This window comes from Periplaneta americana, chromosome 10 (assembly GCF_040183065.1).
Source record: "Periplaneta americana isolate PAMFEO1 chromosome 10, P.americana_PAMFEO1_priV1, whole genome shotgun sequence".
NCBI classification, from domain to species: domain Eukaryota; kingdom Metazoa; phylum Arthropoda; class Insecta; order Blattodea; family Blattidae; genus Periplaneta; species Periplaneta americana.
Genome location: NC_091126.1, coordinates 31,985,001 through 32,001,453, shown reverse-complemented (window position 1 = coordinate 32,001,453; position 16,453 = coordinate 31,985,001).

The window sequence follows — 16,453 nt, the reverse complement described above, 5'->3', positions numbered from 1 at the left end:
TACAGAACTTAGAGTTTTCCTTAAACAATAGAATCAATTTTAAAGAATCCGTCAAATTTTTAGGAGTGCATATACAATCTACACTTAAATGGGACTGTCATATTGACATACTATCTAAGAAACTCAACAAAGGTATTTTTATGTTAAGGAAATTAAAAAAACATGTTAGTGTTGAAGTGCTAAAATCCGTATACTATGCTTATATCCATAGCCATCTGACGTATGGAATAATAGTTTGGGGTAATGACCCTAAAATAATAAAGTTATTGAAACTACAAAAGAGGCCAGTAAGAATAATTTATAATGTTGATAACCGTACACATTGTAAACCTTTATTTCGGAGACTTGAAATTTTAACTGTACCATCTTTGTATATTTTAAGTTGTTTAATGTATGTACAAACAAATATTAATAATTTTACTACAAATAGCTCAGTACATAGCTATTCTACAAGGCATAAAAATGATTTAAGAAAAGGACAATGTAACTACACTACTACTAATAGCAGCTTTGTAGAGATTTGTAAGAAGTTATATACTGTTTTACCCGGCAATATTAGACATTTAAGCTTGAGGCTTTTTAAGAAAGAAATTAAAAATAAATTAATAGACTTGTCATTATATAATATTGATGAGTATTTTAACTCTATAGAGCTGTATAACTTTTAGGGAGAATTGTCAATATGATATTATATAATGTAATTATTTCATTGTATGTAACTTAAGAACTTATTGCTTACTTGTAAATCATGACATTTTCCTATGCTGTATTGTACAGTCTTGGGAATGAAATGTTTAAAATAAAAATAAAATAAAATAAACATAATTCAATTTAAATTCTGTCCAAATTCAACGTCGCAAATTTCTAGCTCAATAATTAACAATAGATCCCTATTAGAAACAACAACAACCAAATTTCTTGGCTTAAAAATCGATAATGTGTTAAATTGGAAAAATCATATTAAAGAAATTACCCCCAAACTAAGTTCAGCTTATTTTGCTATTAGATCTATGCAAAAGATAGTAAATATCAATACCTTAAAAACAATATACTTTGCATATTTCCACTCGGTAATGAGTTTTGGAATAATATTCTGGGGAAATTCCACAGATAGTAACAATATATTTCTATTACAAAAAAGAGTAATTAGAATAATAGTAGGTGCCAAATCTAGGGAATCGTGTAGGACTATTTAAAAAAAACTACAAATAATGCCCATGGCTTGTCAGTATATATTTTCATTAATAATCTTCCTCGTATGTAATCATGAAAACTTCAACAGTTCATAGCATAAATACACGTCAAAAAATGACTTACATACTCCATCGGCAAGTCTATCGTGCTATCAAAAAAGAGTGCGTTATATGGCAGTAAAAATTTTTAATAGCCTCCCTATCGATATAAAAAATGAAACTCAAAACATAAAATTATTTAGGGCCAAATTAAAGAAGTACCTAATTTCTCACGCCTTCTATTCTGTAGGTGAATTCATGACATTCAATTACACTTCATGAAATTGATATTAAAACTATGTATTGTACTAGTAGACTATATTGTAAATCTCGTCTGTATATATTTCATCTAGACTGTGACTATAAATTCAGATTTTATAATAGTATTAATTTTTTTGACTTGTTCCATATTCTAGCTGTAAGCAATGTATGAATACCATGGAATGTTAATAAATACAATACAATACAAGTTTAGGAAATCGTGAAATATTCATTTCATTCACTCATTTTCACATTCATTCTTTCTTTCAGTTACTGATAGTCATTCATTCACTAACTCACTGAGACAACCAGTCAGAAAATTCACTTAATGAATTAGTTAGGCCTAATCATTTAACAAGGCTTTTATTCAGTCGGTCATACAAGCAAAGAAAAGCTATCTCATTGGAAACCCCGAAGGCCCTTAAGGTGGTCGGATGTTTAGGGTTATTTTATGTAAATCGTTACTTGCCTTTATCTTTAGCAAATATTTTTTTCTTTTTCCTCTGTTTTAAGAATTATATGTTTGGACTGCATGCCCTTATCAGTCAACTCTTCTCATTCCAGATAAAATGAGAATCTTCTTCTTTTTCTGTGCTGAATCCTGCGAGCCCTCCTAGTTTGAATTGAGTGATGAGGATGGTCTCTCCACCATGAGCAATGTCATTCAGATAGCCTATAATGATTCTGGTTCAATGACTGATCTGTGGTGTTTTGCTAATGTCTGTTCGATGAAACTTACAGTAGCTTACTGGAATAAAACAGTTTTTTTTGGTATAGTTTTAATATGAAGTTAAAGAACTCGGAAGCCACCGGCGTGGCTCAGTTGGTTAAGGCGCTTGCCTGCCGGTCTGAAATTGCTTTCGGGCGCGGGTTCGATCCCCGCTTGGGCTGATTACCTGGTTGGGTTTTCCCCAACTGTAATGCGAATGCCAGGTAATCTAAGGCGAATCCTCGGCCCCATCTAGCCAAATATCATCTCACTATCACCAATCTCATCGACGCTAAATAACCTAGTAGTTGATACAGCGTCGTTAAATAACCAACTAAAAAAATAAAGAACTCGGAAGTATACAAATTTATGATATACAGAGAGATGAGTAGCGGTATGCAGAGGAATTTTACAATGTTACATTTTTTCGGACAAAATTTCTATACCTACATTAGAGAACAAACGAGCAAACTTGTGTTAAACTTTTTTGTTTTGAAATATCTCAAAGAATAACCTGAAATTAATTAAATTACTTACGGTTCACTCTGTATTATGATAGGTATAGTCCAGTCGCTCTAATTTCCGGCAGCCAATCACGTTGCAGGTCGGCTACATTTAAACGTGTGCGTCTTGTGATTCTCTGACGAAGATGTAAAACATTTCCTAAGGCTGGATAAATACTTAATATATAATCGCCCGCCATTTTAGCTCTTTCGTTGGCGTTCGCAGAAAACACACGAGGACGTTATTTGCCGCTCAATTATTTGCTGAATTACATTGCGTTTGATTTATTATCATAGGAGCTACGACATGATAATTTTAACGGTGTGGCAAATAGATCCCTCGTCTGGTAGCTCGGCAACGAAAGAACAAAAATGGCGAACGATACAACCTACCTAGAATTTATAGAGCCTTGACTTCCTAAGACGTAAGCAAAGAGGAGGAGTCACGCCGGGAATAACAGCGTCGCGACTATAGTCAAGACTTGCAAGCCAAGATAAGTCCATCAGGCGTTCTCTTTCCTGTTAAACTATGTATCTCAGAGGTATGACACAAGCAAAAAGATATATATATTCGAACAAGCTGAGAAAATCAGAGAACATGATGAAGTTTAATCAAAATACCATTTGAAAACGCACCTTGTTTCTGCTGACCCCTTTCAAATCACTCGCGGGCTTCCAGTGCTCCACGGATCACAAATTGAAAAGCTCTGGTTTGGTGTATTTTTAACGTTTCATACATTTCACTGAGCTACGTGGAAATTTATATGAGTTTCGACAATAATGAAACCTATGCTCTATTAGGCCTACTATTATTGATTTCTGAATTAGGATCAGCTACGTTTAGTTGGACGAAGTTACGCAATAAGAGACCAACCGCCAAAAAACTGTTTTCGAGATACTGACCAACGAAATAAATCTGGTTTTTATTAAACATTTTATGCAAGAAGTATTGTAACATTCAAACTATTACAAACAATATCACTAATAATACTAAAAAGAGGCTAACCGATTTTTAATAACAGACCAGCAGTTGATTTAGTATTGCAAAACAAATTAAATACTGTAAATACATTTCTGTAGCCGGGAGGAAAAAGGTCTTAAGTCAATTTTGTGTGAAAATGAGACTTTTATACATTCTGAAAGCGGAAACAATTCTCTACAATCTGGTAAAACGGTTAAAGTCAAATAAGACTCCCGACTGGATTTATAGAGTGTTACCAAATGTCCTAAGTACTTTTTGAATCGAGCACACACAGAATAAAGGACTTAAGAATATTTAATACTTTATTCCTTACATGCCATCACATGTTTACCTTCCATGCTTCCCTATTAAAAAGTTCTAACTTGTATTTTAGCTATTTCATCACATAGCCTACTGATACCCTTTCCTTTTAAAAATTTAAGCACTAGGGTAAACTGTCCTATAATTGTTTAAGACCCATTTTGCATTCCTAATAATTTACATTTCTCATTTATTTTGACATGAAAAAGGTCTTATGTTTAAATAGTCCCTTCTACTCAGTTTGGGTTCTAGTCTTAAAAGGGCTTAAGTGCGGCTATTTTTGAAAATAATCAAGAAAATTGTTAAATGAGCAACATTACCTATTTTAGAAGAAATATAAACAAATAATGTCCAGGAAAAGCCTCTTAATTTAAAAAAAAAACTATAATTGACACCAATTTCAATCTTTCTACTGCTCTCCTGAAGAGTATGCAATTTTTACTTATGACCTTTTTCCTCCCGGCCACAGATTTTATGCAATAAACGAATTTTGCTTATATATAGCAGCAAAATGAAGATATTGTATTCTTGAATTTTTCCGAGTTAAATAATACAGCCAAAAACATATTTGTGGAAATATGTCATTTTTTTTTTAATTATCGGTTGGTATATTGTTGCTTAACTCCGTCCAATTGGGATCCGACCACATTCAGAATAGGCTTACTGCACACTTCATTCTGCAGTGCATCGCAGTGTGGTATTGTTGTTTAGTCAACAGTCCGAAGACAGGTTTGAACCTCATAAGTAACACCAATAAGACATCACTCATGAGGAAAATAGGGCAGGAGATTATGGGGTATGGTGGCCAGTTTCTTTCCCCCTCCAATGGATACATCGCCGATTAGCTACATATTCCACTAATCAGACTTCAGATGCATACAAACAATAGTGTTCTTCCTCTGACACATATCGTCAAGTGATAATAGCTGTACATATCAGCCAGAACCTCAATCAGAAGTAGCAGTGTGGTTTGGTAATCTGTACTTCAAGTGGAGGTCAACTATTGCCTTGCAGTTTGTTCATAAACTTCCGTGATCTTATGAATGAAGTGAAAAAGTATTCTTCTATCAGTCCTGAGCAAACTGACATCCCATGCTGTGCTGCTACACTTTCACTACTTTCCACGGACTAATTAGACCTCGGAGCGCTCCTTGCCCCCTGGACTTCCTCTTGACGACGTTGTTCTCCTTCCAGGCATATGCTGATAATGCCTTAATTTCTCCAGAATGAAGGCAGTAGTGACGACACATCGGTCCACATATGTTGGACTCTCTAGTGTCGGGGAATAAACTAACCAAAGGTAAAGATGAGACTGGATGAGTTGTTCTTGAGGGAATGAGTGGTTCAATGGACGAAGGATGAAATAATAAATTTAGGAAGTGAAATAAAGGATAAAGAGTTAAGCGAAGGAAAGGAGAAACGAGAAAAAGAATGAGTGATTTCATTCGTGAAGCAAAGGATGGAAATAGACAAAATACAGTGTAATTAGAAGAATGAAAAAATGCGGATGATCGGTAACGAGTATGACTAGTAACATAGAAGATCTGTACTCAATTCATGACTCAAAAAATAGGAAGACATAAAATGAATCGCCTAGAATCAAACTGCACTTTCTCCTAATTACGAATTATGGGGTTAAGGTAGGCCTATGTTTCAGTGCAGAATTTTGCAGGGAACGTGAGAAACTGCTAGTTTGGAGTCAAACTGGAATTTATCTGCCTTAACCCTTAACCCTAGAAAGGGGGGCAAAGTCTAATTGGAATTTCCCGGTCTCTGATCGGGTCAAAAACCCTGATATAACTGATATTTAACCCTTGCGGTGAATTTCGGTGAAGTCCGGAAGGCCTAATTAGTCAAATCCACTCTCCTCGCCAGTCTTCAACGTTGAAATCTCCCGGCTTACCACGGCAAAAGAGATTCCGTGCCAACCGATCAAAGGGAAAAGTAATGCTTGAAGTGTTCTTCGATATCCAGGGTCTCGTATATTTCGAATTTATTTCTGAGGGTCAAACTCCCAGTAAGGAGGCGTATGTTGCAATTCTTCGAGGTCTTCGTGATATAGTTCGACGAAGAAGATTCAACTTGTGGCAAGAACAGAATTGGGTTATTCATCATGACAATGCCCCAGCACATCGGTCGCTCTTCGTGAGCGAATTCCTTGCACAACACAAAATACCTGTCCTTTCACAGCCACCATATTCTCCAGATCTTGTTCCAGCAGATTTCTACTTATTTCCAAAGGTCAAATCCATACTCAAGGGACGGCGGTTTGCATCAACCGAAGAGGTGGAAATTCATGCCGTTTTCAAGTCGGACGCATGAAACAAAATGTGCTTACAAAGACAGGAGATCGACAGTGCATTTACTTAAAATAGCGGATGGAGGAAGACAAAATAGAAAATTTCAATTGTCATGGTATAAGAAATATCTTTGGCTAAGAGGGTGCTTTAAGACAAATAAGTTATATTTGTTTTACCTATATTCTCTTTGGAGGTGAAAATGAGTGATCCTCATCCTTTTGTGGAGTCTGTGTCACAAGAAATTTTAATAGAAAAGCCGAGAAACATCTGCTGTATAAAATGATATAAGGTACCCAATATTTACACCTCAGCTTCGTCACTGCAAATCACGCGCTAAAATATATCCTATGCACAATTCTGTGTACATGACATATTGAAGTCGTCAATATGTTTATTTTTCTTTTGTTACGTCATTTGAGCCACGCGTACAAGATTTCGTCTTCACTCGAGGATGCATAGCTTCATCTAATAAAGAAATAAAGGGTGTCCTTCTTGTTTCAACTTATGATGCAAACATTGAGCTTCTCCAATGTGCGGATGTGTATCTGATACGTATCTGCATGTCTTCACGAGGGAAAAATAAGGGAATCCCGAGAAATTCCTTCAAAACCTTGGCTTTGTCCGACACAAATATATGCCTAATTCTACCATCACCTAGATTTGAATTCGGGTGCAGTCGTCATAAGCCAGCGCTCTGCTAAATGGGCTTCCAAGGCGGCTAGGTAAAGCCGCTACGAGGTGTGTCGAGACAGTCTCAAATGCAGGACAACCAAGATAAAAGCGACAAATACAACCGCTCCTAAGTCTCTAGTGTCAACATTCCTTGCATTAACTGCATGCATCACGCCTCAGGGCGTTAATAACAGCGATCCTGGAAACACGAACTACCTCAACCTTTCTCTTAAGTACGTTTGTACACGCCAATTGTACACAAATGAAAGAAAAGCGATGAAGAGAAATACTTTAGGTTCCAATAAAATATTAACTTGAGTTGGTTAGAGGCGTTGCATCCGTTCTCAAATGATCAAACATGCGATACGGGATTTCTTCCGTCAGGTTACAGTACATGACAAATTGCCAAGCGTTTCGTCCAATGCTCATGCAATCAACTGATAGTGTTACCAAGGGACTAGTGTTCAGTCATCATAATTTTATAGGTCAAAGCTTTCAGTAGCTCCCTCATGCCAATAACACTGCTACAGGAAATAATAATAAAAATATGTCTTAGTAAGCCTCTCGATTATCCCTCAGAACTTTTGTATTCTGAATTTAAAGCATTTAATATCCGTCAAATTTATAACAATGCCGTATTGAATTTCGTACATAAAAACCGAAATATATTTAATTTGTATTCACATAAATATAGCTAAAACTGAAAGATCAGACAACATATGCTTGATAGAGCCTAAATGTACCACAACTGTAGCTTATAACCACAGTAGCAACTCAGGTCCAAGGCTCTATAACAAGATAAAAGCTAAATTACCAAACATTCAATTTGCTAATGTTCCTTATTTTAAGAAAAAAAATAATAAATATATATATTGTTTAGGGAGAAAAACATACAATGTTTTAATTAATTATAAATCTATGTTTTTCTCTTTTTCTCTTTTTACTTTTTTATTCTGCTTATCTTAAAATTGTGTGAAATGCCCCCTGAGCACGAGTATGTGGCCTTTCTGGAGATGCTAGAGTGATTTTTATAAAAAATATGACTTTGTTCTAATAATAAATTATTATTATTATTATTATTATTATTGTTATTGTTACGTACACTCATCCTAGTACAACACATAACTCTTCACATATACACATCATGTACAGCTGTCAAAAAAAAAAAAAGTGGCCGCACTCGTGAACAGCGAATATTTTCAAAGTCCACTTCGGGTCGCGGCGATGTTACACGATGCATGTGCTTGTACAAGCAGTTCCGGAACTATGAAAGTGTTCCATATCTGCTCTTCGCAGACCAGCGGTAGAGTGCTTGTTTAATGATTCAAAGGTTCTGGGTTCCCGCCTTCTTCAAGTTTTCATTTTATTTTTTAATCGTTCTTTAGCGATGTAAATGATATTCAAATTATCATTTATATCTAGTTATCGTTCTTGATGGATATCACGTTATTTATATTTTGTTATCGTTCTTTAGAGATATGAATAAAATTCAAGTCATCATTTGTATTCTGTTATCGTTTTATAACGATATGAATAATAATTATTACTATTGTAGCTACAGTTTCTCCAATAGGGGTTAGCCCTATTTTACATAGGTATGTATGTTAGGGCTATAGTTTCATACACAAAAAAGATAAGCATAAAGAGAAATGGAAAAGAAAATTAAATTAGCTTACGCGATGTAAACAAAACATAAACAATCCGTAAATTAGGCATTGCGATTGCAAAACAAATATCAGTTATCAATTTGAAACATACAAAAACATTAACAACACACATACGTAACACTTCTATAACACAAATACGCAGCTTTCCGTACCATACATCATAAATTAATACACAATAGTCACACAAACACAATCAAACTATAATTACGACATTGCGACGACATCAAGCATCCCATAACTGACTCACATACATAACAAATCAAGCATCCGTTGCAACACATACACTTCAACATAGTAACCACACTTTTAAAAGTTACAAATTTGGCTCCAAGAAGAATAAATAGGACACTGTTACTAATTACTATTCTTCTACAATTTCGTAAATACATCTGTAATAAATCTGTGAAATTCCGATATGAATAATATTCACGTTTTTATATTGTTATCGTTCTTTAGCGATATAAATAATATTCAAGTTATCATTTATATTGTTTTCCTTCATTAGCATTATAAAATAATATTCAAGTTATTTATATTGTTATTGTTCTTTCGCAATATAAATAATCTGTATTTTATGTAAGTAATTATTATAACACAAATAAACATCTTTCTTTGTAAAATAGGTTATTTTATTTAGATAATTAAATACGTATTATATAATATCTTATATTAATTAAACAAACCGATATTTATCATTTATATTGTGTTATCGTTCTTTAGTGATACTGTATAAATAATATTCTAGTTATTTATATTGTAATCGTTCTTTAGCAATATAAATAACATAAATTTAATATTAGGTTTGGAAAAATCCAGTTGCATAATACTGCTATTAGTTTTTCTTTTTGTATTATTACATTATACTATCTTGAACCACAATAAAATGAAAAGGAGTAACGAGGAATTGAACCTGAGACGTTGACATCTAAATTCCGACGTTCGTCCGCTGAGCTACGAGGGCAAAAATGTGGAAACATTTTCGGAAAAATTGGCCCAATCACACTCTAAGATTTTCTGATGATTCGTAGAAGCTAGTCCAGGATGCGGGGGGGCAAAGGCTAATTGAGATTTCCCGATCTCTGATAGGGTCAAACATCCTGATAGAATTAATATTTAACCCTTGCCGTGACTTTCGGTGAAGTCCGGAGGGCCCAATTAGTCAAATCCACTCTCCTCATCTCCACGCTTGGGCCCCCTGGAATTTAATAAGATGCGAAAGAAATAGTGGTGTGCGGAAAGCAACGGGATGTTACCGCATTTAGGCCTATCCTTCCCAAGAAAAACTGCAAACATGAACAAAGGAAGCTTTTAATAGAAGAAGAAGGATATTCTGCGGACCTCTGGAAAAAGAACTAAGGAAGAGACTAGTGAAGTGCTTTGTGTGGAGTGTGGCATTGTATGGGGAAGGAACATGGACATTACGACGAAATGAAGAGAAACGAATTGAAGCATTTGAAATGTGGATGTGGAGAAGAACGGTGCGTGTGAAGTGGACAGACAGAATAAGAAATAAAATTGTGTTTGAAAAAGTGAGTGAAGAAAGAATGATGCTGAAACTGATTAGAAAGATAAAAAGTAATTGGTTGGGTCTCTGGTTGAAAAGAATAATAGACGACATTAGGATATGTGGATCATATGTGGAGACTAAGAGGAAGGCAGAAAATAGGAAAGATTGGAGATTGCTGGGTTTGCAATGAAAGACCTGCCCATGGACAGAACACTTATGTATGTATGTTCAGAATGCCTGGAATATCGTGTGTAAAAACAGTCGCTGTTTGCAAAGACTAGTCAATTCCATGCCCACTCGATTGCAAGATGATCGAGATAAGCGGAAGATAAACTAAATATTGAATTGTGGCTTTTTGTTTTGTTTTTGAACGCTTAATTGTTTGAATGTTTTAAGGCCGACGCCAGTAAATTTGTTTTGTTTATGCCACGAAAGATATTTTTATTGAGAATAAAATCTTTTTTCTTTCCATTTGCAGCCACAATATCATAATGATAAAGTCATGGCATAATATATTAATGAACCTGATGTTAATTACTAAAATAATCGTAAAAGAGAAAGGAGCCATTATGTATAGTTTGTCTCTCTCAAAAACAGAACAAAAAATAACAAAAAAAGCACGTGGTTGTAGTCGAACGCAGGACCTCATGAATAAGAGGCCTGAACGCTACCATTATGCTATCGATAACACACAGAATACTTCAATTATAACTCTAGATATCAGGCAACGTGGTCCAACAACATGTAACATCGCCTGTCTCCGAATTGTAGCGAAAATACCCAAAGGGAACTTTGTTTCAGGAGAGCGGCCACGTTTTCTTTTGACAGCTGTACAGCGTGACCTGTCGAAGTGGTGTATAAATTGAAAATGGGTCACAATCCTGCCATCTATCCGCAATATGCGTAACCCGAATCACGCGTGAAGTGGGTAGGCATTAGACACCCACATTATTATTATTATTATTATTATTATTATTATTATTATTATTATTATTATTATTATTAATATTATTAAAGCAATGGCAGGACAAATATTTAATTTCTATCTTAAATTCAAATTACCGTACTTGCCGAATGTTATTTTCCGAAGGCTGTGCTGCAGCGAGCGCTGACTCAAAATTTTGTATACTCACTCATTCATGAGATAACAATAACGTGGTAACGATGGAAAACTAGTGAAGTGATTGGCAGGGGAAAACTAATTGGCTCGGCTTGGCTTTTCGAGGTCCGAACCCGGGACGGATCTTTGCACTTAGTGGCCCATTGTGCGTCATATACGGAGTGGAATTTATATAACTTTGCAGGTCGAAGGTGGCAATATACTATATTAAAGTAAATAAAATACCTAATATCATAAGATATTTTTTTTTATTTACTTTAATTTCTTTTATGCTCGACCATGCCGAAATGTAGTAATTATACACCTGGTAGCAGTCCTTTAATGCATGTCATTAAAGTACACCTATTCATTAAAGTTCAGGTTTTCGATTATTCTCGGATATGCAATCGAAAGACAACGAGGAAAATGTCACGGAGGCTGGAAATCCAATACTGTCGCAGAAGGTTATGTTCTATTACTATAATAATTAGCGTTATTTGTAAATAATATTCAAATAAATTCAATTTGTCATCTCGTTTTTCAATTCTAAATCAATTTCCAGGTTGTATCAAAATTAGTTCATGTTATTCTCTACATTACATCAAGGTCAATGACGACATTGTTCCTCGGAAAAAAATCAATACTTTCGCGTCTGTGCACATCTCACAATTCACGAGCTATGCACAAGGTCACTTCCGATCTTCAGTCAGATACAAATAAAATGAATACTTCTGAATGATTTCAAGTTAGAAATGTGGTCGAGCATAAACAGTCATATGAAACTTGCCTATAATGGTAATTAAGACGCTCGTATGAAAATTATTAAACTCGCTTGCGCTCGTTTCATAAACAAACATGCTCGCGTCTTAATTACTATCATTATAGGCTCGTTGCATAATGTACTATTAAATATATATTAGAAAAATACCTTATGATGAGTTTCCAGACCTAACGCGTTGCAAATATTTAATGGAATATGTTCCACTGTATTTATTTTTATTTTTTCTTATTTTTATTGTGTAATCATGTAAATCGTGTTTATTTATAACACCAATATGTATCCCACTGTGTTGTTTTTTATTATTAATCTATTTTTTGTGTACATTTTATTCAATTGTCGGTTTCTGGTTTAATTATGTGAATCCTACTTAATTGTAATCTAACACTAATATGTATACTAATGTGTTTATTTTTATTTTTACTGTGTTCATTTTTTATTGAATTATCGGCTTCTGTTTTTATGTGATTCGTATTTGATTCTAACAACACTTATATGTATTCCACTATGTTTATTTTTATTTTATGAGGTAAATTTTTATGTAACTACCTCTTTTGATCTCATTATGCACCTAAATTGCATCAGTATGTAATTACTTAATTCCGATCCAATTGTATGTTCAACTATGTAAGCAAGTTTTAATCCTGGTTGAGTGTAAGAGAAGGCCTTACGGCCTTAACTCTGTCAGGTTAAATAAAGCCATTATTATTATTATTATTATTATTATTATTATTATTATTATTATTATTATCATCATCATCATCATTATTATTATTATACGTCTCGTAATTAAGTGAATAATTAATTAGAAGATCAGGCTGGAAGTCTGTATAGATTTTTGTGCGAGATCGTGCATATTTGCTTGGTTTCCGCACAAAACCAATCCGCGGTAAGTCTAAAATTCCACATTCAGTATTCCCAACCGAACACACATAACAATTTCCCTCTTCTTACCGCTTAAGTGACATATTGATTTTACTGCTTCAGGCTTTTAACATATTATTTTTAGAGACGTTCAATATAGTAATAATTAGATATTGGAAACTTACCACTGCAATTTCACCTAAATTGCACTGTTTAATTATTGTTTTTAAATATTTGCAAAAACTAAGTAAACTCTACAACTCCACTAAAGTTACTGCATTCGTGATGCATGTAACATTAAGGAAGCTGTTTGTTTTAAGTTCGCATTTATAGACTGGGGGAAAAAAAAAGACAGACGTATATCACGGCCTGCTGGAGTATAGTAAACACAGAAAACATTTTAAAGCAACAATGTTGAAGATAGATACAGGGACATCATTTTATTTTTACTTAAATTTTTATTGCACCTGAGTTTTTGAATGTACTTCACTCCCACCCCTTCTACCAGTAGTACTACTAGTACTAGCCTTACGGTCACAGTAACTGTATGTTCCAAAAATATGTTCGCGTTTTCCAATGACGAAAGAGCTTTCAATATTGAATCATTTTCGCACAGGTACTGTCGTCCATTTGCCTACGTCGTATCCCGGTTTCCCCCCCACCAGCTTATATTCGCCAGCTAGTGGCTGGACTGTCTTAGTTCTTTTCTGAGAACATTAATTTCTGTTAGGAATTGGACGTCTACGTAATATTATACAACTGTTTAAAATAACTTAAATAAAAGGGCCTAGTTAAGTAATTAAATGTCACGTCATTTCCTCCCTTTCTACGACCCTACGACATAACCACTTGGACGGAGTAATTTTATCTTTTCGGATCGGGCAGAAGTGTAGATTGAATTTACAGTACGTAAGGTACTCTTTTATAGAGTAGGTACAGAATTATTTCAACGAGAGTTACTAGTAGGCCTACGAAGGACGAAACTGGTAATTGGGATTAGGTACAATAGTCTATAGTGCGATAATATGCACATTAGAACTGAAGGCTGTATCGAAATGAACGGCCACCATTTTCAAAAAGTGTTTAAATATCCATATTATGATTATTTTTCAATTTAACTTCATTCTCTATATTGTACGCTAATGTGCTATAGACAGTATAATATACACTGCATAATGAATACGTCCACATGGACAGCTCAATTCGTGAGTAAAAACACTCCTTGTTAATACTGTACTGTATTTTGATTAAACAAAAACCTAATGAAAATTATCAAACTCAAAATCGCGATATTTCCTAGTTTACGTAAATGGATGAACTACTTTTCTTCCCTCCTATACCTAGTAAAGTGATTTGTTTGTATTTTACGCCAGTATCATCGAACTCCATTCGTGGAAGGGGGTTAGCAAACGGCGTTGATCCAAAGGTATAGTCAGGTTAATAATAAAAGTGTTAGTAAAAATAAAATGATGACCCTGTATTTTTGTTTTGCAAATTTGCCGTCATTGAACAGAAACCAAGATGGAGATTTCATTGCAACTAATTAGAAATTCCTCTTTCAGGTATGTAATAAACGATCTTCGCACAAAGTAATGTACGATACACGAGCGGTCTGTTTTCTTTCAATTCTCGGAAATTAAAAAAGCTCAACTATGTTTCGTCTTTTCAAACTTTTCCTCGAACATGAAAACTTCAACATACCGCTCTTGTAACGCGTATTACTATTAACGGAGCACACACACGAACTTGGATCTGAATAGGAGTGTCCTGCCCCTTAGCCACTGGAGCAGGGTTGTTAGACTTGGTGATGCCAGGAAATAACGATGCATGCTAATCCTTTTATTTAATTTTCAAGAAAGATGCTCATTTTATTTAAAAACAACAAAGGGCTAAATCATTCTTTATCAGTTTCTCCAATGATAAGAGCAAAAATCAGAATTGTACGGATAATATTTATCGTGCAAAGCATTCTTAACCTTTAGCCTTGCTACGCCTATAAATAGGCATTAATATTCATTCCGATGAACCCGGATCACAAATATGAATATTTATTAATATTAAGGCATTGGACAGTGTTACAGCTTAAGTTATAACAAGCATTATTCAAATTCCCCATGGAACCGGTGATGGGATAACAGAAAAAATAGCGACAATGACAGCAGTGGTGATAACGGTGATGGCCTGAAGGCCAACTGTCTCACTTCGCCCACACTGACACAGTTACCTGAGCGTTCGCACGAATGAATTAACTGTGACGACTTCTTAGCAAAAAATGCATTCCACTCTCGCTGGACCTTAAGCCTATATCGACAGCAATAAATAAAAAAGTCCAGCAGCTTATTCTCAGAACCAATATCAGCTCTGCATTCTTTCAGTGTATTACAATGGTACTCTTCGCTAAGTGAGGTTTATGCAGGAGTGACAACGCTGTTATAAACACAAGTGTACATACTTTCACCCCAGGAACTGTAGGTAACTTGAAACATGTTGACGTAGCATTACGTTTTAATGTTCAGTCATATGGTGATTATACTGGATTACACACTGATCGAGGAGGGTTGAAATCTTGTTATTGCGGTTTCATGATCGAACGAGAGATAGTAGAGAGAAGTTACAGAGTGCTCTAAAATTCTCCTTATAAACTTGTAGGACTTGTTAAGGGGACTCAGTAGGTAATATTTTAAATTGGAACCCATGTCCGGAAACGTACCGTTTTCGTGCTACAGCCGTTTGAAAACATGTTTTTAACGCGACCACTTTTACAAGCAATTTATTTTATTATGAGGCGTGACCCAGTACATCACTTGTTTTACAATTCAACTCATTAATAACCAAAGAAACAAAATGGAAACTGAATCATTTGTCACAAACACTTTTGTTTACAGTTCAACTTAAAAACTGTTTTTGTCCTTTTCAAATGATGGTTAACATTCAAATCCACTACAAATGCGATTCGATGTGGCGACAACAAACTTCGTTGCACGCATTGTACCTACGAATGATGTTTTGGTAAACGCGCTCTATCAACCTGGTGTATCTGCAGTCTCTCCTGCAGCGACCACAACTCGTGCCACCAGATCTTCTGCTGTCTCTACAGGAGTCTCATAAACCAAAGTCTTCATACGACCCCAGAGGAAAAAGTCCAATGGAGTCAAATCCGGTGATCGTGGAGGCCATGGAGGATCTGACGTAAGCACCCCTCATCATGTAACGCTGCAGGCGGACGAATCGCGAAGCTATTACTTGTTGAGACACGTGACGTACGTTCAGGCAGTGCTTGCTTTCAAACGGCTGTAGCACGGAAACGGTACTTTTCCGGACATGGATTCCAATTCAAAATATTATCTACTCAGTCCCCTTAACAAGTCCTAGAAGTTTGTAAGGAAAATTTTAGAGCACCCTGTATATTTGGTTTGAAAGATCTTCGCGAGCGCTAAATCGTGAGTGGGTTTCATTCGTTAAAGTTGCGCACTAACAAATGGTGAAATGGTGACAACTTCCAGAAAGGGGTGTGATGCTTTTATCTCCGGAAAGAGTGAACGTAGCTCAACGAACCAAAATCGAAATCTTTGACGATCA